Genomic DNA, 10415 nt, shown 5'->3' with positions numbered 1-10415 from the left:
CCAGCCCTTCCCTCCGCCCTCCCGGGCGCGCCCCCAAGGCCCCGCCCCTGGCGCGCTCCCGTCAGGCCCCGCCCCGCTCGGGCCCGGAGCGCGCGCGGCGCGTGGGAGGTGAGAACCGTGCTGCCCCCTCGGGAACAACCCGAGCGCTCCTCGCCTCTCCCTCGTAGGTTTAATTTGCTACCGCCGGTCCCGTATCTTTTGCTCCCCAGTCTGGATAAGAAGGCTAGGGAGGCCAAGACAGGGATCTCAATCTCTTGTCAACATTCATTTCTGGGATGGGAGACTTGAGAAGAAGCTTGGGGTCCAGGATCCTTTAATAAGTAAAACTAGACCTCCCTCCTTTCTGAACAGTCAGGTCCTCTACTCCCTTCACATCCCTCTTCCCACGTGCGTGAGGAGCCAGATGGGGTCTAGAGGGTGGCTGAGAAGCCATTAGCTGCCACCAAGGACCTTACTGATGTTGCTCTGAACCCCCCAGCTGGGCAGGAGGCTTGTTTTTCTTGGCGGTAGTGTAGAGGAGTTCGGCCGGAGAGTGTCAAGGCTGGGTGCTGGGAGGGCCTTCAGCAGTCCAGGGCCCAAGGCAGAGGAGGGACTGAGGAGAGTCAGTTCAGTTCAGTTCAGTCGCTCAGTCGTGTGCTCAGTCGTGTCCGACTCTTTGCGACCCCATGAATCACAGCATGCCAGGCCTCCCTGTCCATCACCAACTCCCGGAATTCACTCAGACTCACGTCCATCGAGTCAGTGATGCCATCCAGCCATCTCATCCTCTGTCGTCCCCTTCTCCTCCTGCCCCCAATCCCTCCCAGCATCAGAGTCTTTTCCAATGAGTCAACTCTTCGCATGAGGTGGCCAAAGTACTGGAGTTTCAGCTTTAGCATCATTCCTTCCAAAGAAATCCCAGGGCTGATCTCCTTCAGAATGGACTGGTTGGATCTCCTTGCAGTCCAAGGGACTCTCAAGAGTCTTCTCCAACACCACAGTTCAAAAGCATCACTTCTTCCGCACTCAGCCTTCTTCACAGTCCAACTCTCACATCCATACATGACCACAGGAAAAACCATAGCCTTGACTAGACGAATCTTTATTGGCAAAGTAATGTCTCTGCTTTTGAATATGCTATCTAGGTTGTCATAACTTTCCTTCCAAGGAGTAAGCGTCTTTTAATTTCATGGCTGCAGTCACCATCTGCAGTGGTTTTGGAGCCCCCAAAAATAAAGTCTGACACTGTTTCCACTGTTTCCCCATCTATTTCCCATGAAGTGGTTGGATTGGATGCCATGATCTTCGTTTTCTGAACGTTGAGCTTTAAGCCAACTTTTTCACTCTCCACTTTCACTTTCATCAAGAGGCTTTTTAGTTCCTCTTCACTTTCTGCCATAAGGGTGGTGTCATCTGCATATCTGAGGTTATTGATATTTCTCCTGGCAATCTTGATTCCAGCTTGTGTTTCTTCCAGCCCAGAGTTTCTCATGATGTACTCTGCATATAAGTTAAATAAACAGGGTGACAATATACAGCCTCCTTTTCGTATTTGGAACCAGTCTGTTGTTCCATGTCCAGTTCTCACTGTTGCTTCCTGACTTGCATACAAATTTCTCAAGAGGCAGGTCAGGTGGTCTGGTATTCCCATCTTTCTCAGAATTTTCCACAGTTGGTTGTGATCCACACAGTCAAAAGCTTTGGCATAGTCAATAAAGCAGAAATAGATGTTTTTCTGGAACTCTCTTGCTTTTTCCATGATTCAGCAGATGTTGGCAATTTGATCTCTGGTTCCTCTGCCTTTTCTAAAACCAGCTTGAACATCAGGAAGTTCACGGTTCACATATTGCTGAAGCCTGGCTTGGAGAATTTTGAGCATTACTTTACTAGCATGTGAGATGAGTGCAATTGTGTGGTAGTTTGAACATTCTTTGGCATTGCCTTTCTTTGGGATTGGAATGAAAACTGCCCTTTTCCAGTCCTGTGGCCACTGCTGAGTTTTCCAAATTTGCTGGCATATTGAGTGCAGCACTTTCACAGCATCATCTTTCAGGATTTGAAAGAGCTCAACTGGAATTCCATCACCTCCACTAGCTTTGTTCGTAGTGATGCTTTCTAAGGCCCACTTGACTTCACATTCCAGGATGTCTGGCTCTAGGTCAGTGATCACACCATCATGATTATCTGGGTCATGAAGATCTTTTTTGTACAGTTCTGTGTATTCTTGCCATCTCTTCTTAATATCTTCTGCTTCTGTTAGGTCCAAAATGCCAGCAAATTTCGAAAACTCAGCAGTGGCCACAGGACTGGAAAAGGGCAGTTTTCATTCCATCCCAAAGAAAGGCAATGCCAAAGAATGTTCAAACTACCGCACAATTGCACTCATCTCACACGCTAGTAAAGTAATGCTCAAAATTCTCCAAGCCAGGCTTCAGCAATATGTGAACCGTGAACTTCCTGATGTTCAAGCTGGTTTTAGAAAAGGCAGAGGAACCAGAGATCAAATTGCCAACATCTGCTGGATCATGGAAAAAGCAAGAGAGTTCCAGAAAAACATCTATTTCTGCTTTATTGACTATGCCAAAGCCTTTGATTGTGTGGATCACAATCAACTGTGGAAAATTCTGAAAGAGATGGGAATACCAGACCACCTGACCTGCCTCTTGAGAAATTTGTATGCAGGTCAGGAAGCAATAGTTAGAACTGGACATGGAACAACAGACTGGTTTCAAATAGGAAAAGGAGTTCGTCAAGGCTGTATATTGTCACCCTGTTTATTTAACTTATATGCAGAGTACATCATGAGAAACGCTGGACTGGAAGAAGCACAAGCTGGAATCAAGATTGCCAGGAGAAATATCAGTAACCTCAGATATGCAGATGACACCACCCTTATCGCATAAAGTGAAGAGGAACTCAAAAGCCTCTTGATGAAAGTGAAAGTGGAGAGTGAAAAAGTTGGCTTAAAGCTCATTCAGAAAAGGAAGATCATGGCATCCGGTCCTGGGACACTGACAAAGGATGCTTCACTCACTCTCAACCAGAGACCCCTCCCAACACAGCCAGTGGCGTCCCTAGGCAGTCTCACTCCTACTCTCACAGACGTTGAGGAGAGGGTGTACAGGCAGAGCACCCTGTACTCCAGTTCTCATCACAGTCATTATCCTCACAGTGACACCCAAGCACAGACATTACATCCACACATTTAGAAGAGGCACAGACACTCAGAAGCAGAGAACATTGAAATACAGGCATTTGACACAGCCATATAGACACACAGATGACCCTTCAGAGACATACAAGTATAGGTACCACTAGGTACCTAAAGATCGGTAGAAACACAGAGATTCAGGACACAGAGACATTGGAGCACACACCTAGACACACACATCGTGACACCCACAAGCCCATGCACACCCTCTGACATACACACAATTCTGCACTCTCCTCTTCTCTCTCGTCCTATGAATTAGAAATTCAGGGAAAGAAAAATCTAGAATCTAGAAAGTGTTAGTCGCTCAGTTGTGTCCGACTCTCTGTGACCCCCGCCAGGCTCCTCTGTCCATGTGATTCTCCAGACAAGAATACCAGAGTGGGTGGCCATCCCTCTCCAGGGAATCTTCCTGACCCAGGGATCGAACCCTGGTCTCCCACATTGTAGGTAGATTCTTTACCATCTGCGCCACCTGGGAAACCCCAGAGATTGAGGGAAAGGGTCTCAAATCCAGACCTAGGGATTGTCTACCCCTCATCTCCTTTTGTTGGGGAGGCTCAGATTAAGAGTGATCAGGAGGACCAGGTCTCAGCCCAGACTCTCAGAACCCAGTCCAACCACCCGAGCCCAGGGTTGAGGAATGATGTGCTTTTCTTCTTACTGTAGGACAGAGGACATACAAGCACCCTTTATCTGCTTATTGTTGGCAGGACAAGGGTCCTGACCACAATTTGGCCTCAGATGCTGGGTTTTGGGGGAGGGGCAGTACCATCCAGAAAAAGCCCTGTGCCTAGCTGCTGTCAGGAGAGAGCAGTCTGTGTCCTCCCTGGGCTCTTCTCCACCCCCAGGAGATCTCCTCTCCCTTCTCAGGAGCCAGAAAATAAATTAGGCCCCTTGAGGTGGGAATGGGGGACATTGCAAACAGCTCTCTCTCCCCTCAGACACCTCAGCCCGAGGGAGATTTGTTTCACCCAAATGATGCTAACCTGCCTACTCCAGGTGCCACGCATCGCAGCCTCCTCCCCGCCTACCCACATTCCTATTCTGCAGAAGAAGCCTCTCTCTGTAGGTCCCACAGTTGGCAGAGAGGCTGCCCGTATTCATAGGGAGTGGGAGCTTGCTGGTTTGGCCTAGGACTTTAAATTCCATTTTAGAAGCCCTGTTTATAGAATCTGGGTCCCACTTAAGGATTTGGGCTCTTTTCTGTAGGGCTCAGATACTCCTCTTTAGAATCTAGCACACTCCCTCCCAGCCCCCCAATAATAACTGAGCTCTCTTCTCTAGAATTTGGAGCCCTCTCTTCTGGATTTAAGCAGCTCTCTCTATGGGGTCTAAACCTCTGGCTTTTAAGTTCTGAGACACTCTTTAAAGAGCCTAGGCCTCTGACCATGGGATCTGGTGCCCTCTCTATCTAGGCCTCTAAATCAGCTGCTGGCTGATTTGGGTTTTTGTGTGAATTAGCAAACCACCCCTCTCTGCAGACCCAGTCCTTAGGGTGCATCTCTTGGCAAGTGGTACCTTTGTGCAAAAACAAAGGTGCCGCTCCTCTCAGTGGGAAGTGGCCCCATGTGTCTCCCCATCTTAGTGAGGGAGCTTGGACTGATCGTCTCTACTACTCATTGCAGGGCTCCTTTGTGCCAAGAACAAACAGCACATCCATAATGTGGCAGTTCTGAATATAGGATATGTGCTTCCAGCTTTCATTCTTAGGCCTGTTGATAGGCCTCTATTCATGGGGTCTGGGCTTCTCTAGGGATGGGGTCTCTGTGTATAAGATCTGGGCCACTGTCTACAAGCTGGGATCTGATCTGAAGCTTATGCCTCTTTATGTGACATCTGGGTCATTGACGAACCCAGGCCTCCATCAATGGGGCGTAGGGCCTCTGTTTATAACTGTGACTCAAATCTTTCCTGTGACCCACAATAAGATGTATAGTTTGCATTTGCCATACAGCAAACACACACACATTCACATGTAATTGAAACAACAAGTTTCGTGAAACAATACTTAGCCTTATTACAGAGGCTGCACTCTGATATTTTTCTTCTGTTCTACTCTTTAAAAAACAAAAATATGAAGCTCGTTCAGCCCCAGAAAATTGATTTCTTGATTGTATCACCCCTAATGGGTTACAGTCCACAGTTTGAAATGCTCTAAGGCCTGGGCCGTGACTGCCACCTCTCTGTTGGCTGAGGGCCTCTGTGAAAGCCGAGGTTCTCTCCATGGGGCTGATCCTCTCTCTCTAGGGCCTTGGGCTGCCTTCTCCTCTTCTGCAGGCTCTGCCTACATTTCCCTCTGCCCTCAGCTTGCCCGTACACTGCTGACTGCCATGTTCTCTCCAGGGGCACTGAGCTCAGGCCCCTGGGAGTTCTCTGAACGTGGTGCCTCACGCCGTGCACCCCCCTGCCCCCTGGGGCCAAGGAAGCAGGGAGCTGAACAGGTCGGGGGCAGAGGGAGTACTCAGGCTGTGTGGCCCAAGGCGGCTCCTGGGACACCGGGTGGCAACCACAGAGCCGAGCTATGTTCAATAAATCATGGAGGCTAGGGCCTGGGGGAGGGGGAGGCCAGGAGGAAAGGGGGGCCGTGGATAAATAATTCATTAAACAAACAAACAAGGAGCCTGTAAGAGGGAGGATGGGGCACGCGTGTGAGCAGGAGAGGCAGCCGCCGGCTCCAGACATGAAATATTCACAGGTTCCACACCTTGCTTAGGGCCCATGTGTGTGTCCTGGTGCGGGCAGCCTGTTGGCATGGTCCTAACATGGGACCCTGGGTGCCAGCAAGGAGGGTGATGCATGTGTCTTGTGACTTCCAAGTGTGATGTGTGCGTCAGCATGGCTACATGGTTCTCTAATGCCCTTGAGTTGACGTGGAACAACACGCATGACTGAGAGTGGGGAACTTGGTGCACAGGACCCAGGAAGCTAGGATTCAGGGCTTGATGGGTGGGGTCAGAGCATCATAACCTCTGATGCTAGTTATGCCCTGACCCCTCAGATGAGTCCAGCAAGTAAGAACCCTGAAGTGGAAAGGCATCTTTGGGGTGTTACACTGGAGGTTTGAGTATGTCCTCTGAATGTGCTTCTTTCTAGAAAAGCTGAGAGGGAGGCAGTTGGGCTTGGCAGTTAACAGGATGGGATTGGGTTCAAATTCCATTTCCACCATTCATAGGCTGTGCTGGTCACCTTAGTTCTCTGAGACTGTTTCCTTATCTGTAAACTGGGGATAATAATACCCTTCCTTGAAGAGCTGGTTGTTATGAGGATAAAGATCCGTGCCTGGGAAGCATTGGACACATAATTTAGGACCCACAAGGTGCTTGATTGATGGAGACCGCATCATTATTATTATCCTGAGGTCTGCCAACCTAGACTAGCTCCAGACTCTTTTTTTCATCTTTCTTCCTAGCCATTTCCAAACTTCTCTAATAGCCATCATAGTGGGAGAGGTGACCTTGGACTTGGGGAATAGTGATGGGATAGGAAAAGCTCAGATAGAATGAGGCGGAGTAGAAGTTACAGCCAAAGAGACATTCACATCCTTGAGAGTGTGAAAAGAGAGGTCCTTGACCTTTTCCTCAGACCCCAGAGCCTCTCTTTAGCCCCTAAATCTCTCCTTCAATCCAGTCTCCTCTTTCCTGCCACCAAAATTGAGCTTTCTAGTAAGCGGCTGCAAGGGGACAGAAGGAACTGGGATAGAGTCTCAGAGGAGCATTGCAGTCTCCTCACCCCACCCATCCCCAGGCCAGTCCCCACTGCCATAGCTCTAGCCTCTACCCTCTACCTACTGGTTGAGCATTTCCCTGGCAAAGATGGCTATGTCTGGGCAAAACCCAGAGAAGTGGCACCCCATAGTGGGTGGGGAGAATCCAGGCTGGAGAGAGCTGCAGAGGGCAAGGGTGGAGTACCTAGGGCCTCCTAGTAGGTCCTAGCATTCCCCAGCCCTCTCGTGTCCCCTGGAAAGGATCTGCTTCCAGTGGGAGAGAGCCAGCAGACAGGTCTGAGCTGGCCTGCTCCTCCACAGACAGAAGAAGAACAGGCTGGGGGAGGGGGCCTGAGATCTTGGTGGGGAGTGGTGGCTATAACCCCCACATCTATGGGGAGCTGGGGCAGAAGGGACTGTGGCCTGGTCACAGCTTACCATAGCCTAGGGGCCAAGCCCTTGTCTCCCTTGGCTAGCCTGCCGCTACTTGGGGTGTCAAGGGTCTGGGCCCCCAGGTGGTGAAGGTGGTGCCTGCCCACCTCTTCCCAGAGAGCCAACACTGGTTCTCCACTTCCCCTCCCCTGGGCTGGGCAGGTTCAGGCTAATCTGCGCCAGAGCTTCACGGCAAACATTGATCTGTAATAAAACCACAATGTGTGTTCGGGAGAAGGGATTCCAGACACAGAAAAATCCAGACATACATACACACTCACACACATACACATGGATGCAAAACACAGCTCTGAGGAGTGCAGACACCAGCGGTCCTGAAAACACAGCTAAACATGGACCTCTACACTGAATCAAAAGCATGATTAGCTCTACACTTCCCCTCCATGCCATAAACTTTGTCCTTCAAAACCCAAGCCTTCTCTGACAGTTCATTTTCCCTGTGTTCCCATAGCACATTCTGCACAGCTCCATAATGGCATTTGCACTTGGCATTGTAATTATTTGTTGGCCAGTTCTTTCTCCTCAAGTAATCCGAAGATTCCTTAAGGGAAGGGATCCTGACTTAGGCAAGTGTATATCCTCAGCAACTAGCACGAAGCGGTATTTAGTTAATAGGCATAGGTGAGGTGCTTAATAAATAATTGTTGAATTGATGAACAGAAGAATAGATGGATTCTGATAGTGAGACACCCATGCCGAGAATCCCTCAGAAGCACACAGCATAACTAAGTACATGCTACTCGGGCCTCTGGTCCCGCCTTCTTGTCTCCAGCTCCCCTGACCTTACTGCCTCTTAGCTTCCTCAAAGGCCCTCCTTTTTTCCTCTTTGCTCAGTATGAGACCATGAATTTGAGTACCACCTGAGGGCTGGTAGGCAAGGTAAGGGTTAATGACACATCATTAGTGCTTAATTGGAGAAAGGAAGCTGCCCTGGCACCAGACAGGTGGGCAGGCCTGCCCCTCAGCTGGAAGCAGGCATCCCTAGTTCCAGCACCCTGCCGGGCACGTGGGTGATTTGGCCCTGGAGACCCTCAACTCAGCCCAGGGCACCTCCCCCAACCATTTGCTTTGCCAATGTAGTCTCCAGGCAGTACAGACCAGCCCTCCCCATCTGTCACCAAACATCCAGAGGGAGAGGCAGACTTCTTATCCTTTCTCCTTTAGCTAGGCTGTGCCTTCTCCCTCCCCTGGAGAGACTGGAGGCTGGGAGCAGAGATGGGGTAAGGAACTGGATCACTGAGAGGTAGATTAGAGAGCCAGTGAGGGAGAGATCTGGGATACAGACAAGCGACAGAGCTGGGGATGTGGAGATGTCTGCCCAATTTGACCTTAAATGAAGAGAATGCAAATGAGATGCAGACGATATGCGGATGAACGCGAAGATCTCAGAATTAACATTCCGGGTGGCGGGTGGCGTAAGCTCTGTACCCAGGACCCCCACGCTTTTGCCAATACTTCCCTCCTAACTTCCTCGGCTGAGTGAGTAAAAGGATCTCAAGAAAAATAAGAGCTTGGTTGGGCTACAACTGCATGACCTGGGAAACAGGGCTCCGCTCTCGCCTCCCCGCCCCCAACCCAAGCACCACCCAAGCGGCCATTGAAGCACAAGCAAAGACCACTCTCCAGGTTACGCTCGGACGCACCGTCGGTTGCTATGGGGACCCCCTCCACGTCCAGGCCTGAACCAATGGGCATCACCGCTGATGACCTCATGCCCCAGGCGCAAGGATTCTATTGGTTATTTGGAAGTCAGCGTGCCCCTCTCCAACTGCGTCACCGCTGGGGATCCCCCGACGACCCCAGCTGGTGTGGCCGACTGAAAGAAGAACGCGCTGGGAGCTCACAACTTGCCGAATGAATAAGGAAAGGAAGGAATTACTGAAAAGGAAGAAGAAAAAACGGTGGGGTTACATAAAAAAGACCAAAACTTTAGGGTTTAGCCTCTGGTGAAAGACTTGTAACCCCAGAAAGTGGGGAGCAGGATCGAGGTCGGAGACTGGGGCTCTCAGGTTCTCGGAACAGCGACATAGCTTGATGCGAAGATGAGGGGTTTTTGCATCATTCTGGTGAGACTAGGGCAAGCCCAGCAAATTGAGGGCCCCACCCTCGGCCATCTAGCGCCGCTGAGTTTAGGGGAGATCGGTGACGCCTCAAAACCTGCAGGTCTGCCGATCCTCCTGGAACCACGCCCGGGAACACGCCTCGAGGACTTCTCATGGGTAGGGCCCAGTCCCGGAAGACCGCCCAGAGTCTTCGACCTGTCTAGGCCCCATGAGCGGACTTGGCCCTCACTTTCCTTGGAGACGCGCCCCGCAACTGAATCAGTTGTCCACACAAGGCCCGGGCTGGGCGGAAAGTGAGTGTAGGGAGGGGCTGGTTAGAGGCCTGCGGCCGGCGGGCCTGCGTCTCCCCCGCCGCCTCCTCTCCCTCCCCAGCCCAAGTGCGTGGTGGCCCAGGTGTCCACCCTCACACCTGCAGGGAGCTAGGAGCCGGCGAGGGCCTGCCTGTGTCTGTGTCAAGTGTGCGCGTCTGCCTGAGAGAGAGGGCGTGTGTCTTGAGTGTGGGGAAAGCCGGTTTGGCCCCGCGTCTCTTTTCGCACATGCGTTATCAGCGGCGAGATCCGCGCGCCGGCTACGGGCTCGGGAGCGAGCGCGCCGGGCTTGGTCCGCGAAGGGAGGGTGTCTGCGGCCGCTGGGAGCAGGATGAGAAGCCCGCAGTCCTTAGTGCTGGTCGAACCAGTCATCCCCGGCCTGCGTCGCCTCTGGCTTCACTGGAGAGGGGCGGAGGTAGCAGTACAGTCGGTTTCCACGGCGACGGATAGACACCTTCTGGTTGGCAGTAGAGACTGAACTCGAACACAGGACCGAAGACCGAGCCCATAGCTCAGGCCTCAGCTCAGACTTCACCCTCTTCTCTCTGGCCTCTCGCCCCCCCTAAGAATCGTGTTTTGCGGGGAGGGCCCTGACACGAATACGCAAGCACATGCACCTACAGATACGGCATTTTGAAAGTGGCCTTGAATCAGGGGGCGGGTCAACTCATGTAGGCTTCGTCCTGGGTGCTGTC

General features: G+C 51.4%; 1 long non-coding RNA gene across 1 annotated transcript; it reads right to left on the bottom strand.

Moving 5' to 3' along the window:
* Positions 1 to 9141: 9141 nt before the first annotated feature.
* On the bottom strand, positions 9142 to 9632 carry LOC147376631 (uncharacterized). Its single transcript, XR_015161088.1, has 2 exons — positions 9507 to 9632; positions 9142 to 9227 (listed from the first exon to the last, which is right to left on the bottom strand). It is a non-coding gene; the product is annotated as an uncharacterized LOC147376631 (long non-coding RNA).
* Between the last annotated feature and the right edge of the window lie 783 nt (positions 9633 to 10415).

Source organism: Bos grunniens, chromosome 3, assembly GCF_055505025.1.
Source record: "Bos grunniens cultivar Pamir isolate PY7600 chromosome 3, Bosgru_T2T1.0, whole genome shotgun sequence".
Classification (NCBI taxonomy): domain Eukaryota; kingdom Metazoa; phylum Chordata; class Mammalia; order Artiodactyla; family Bovidae; genus Bos; species Bos grunniens.
This window is presented reverse-complemented; position numbering and strand designations above follow the sequence as displayed.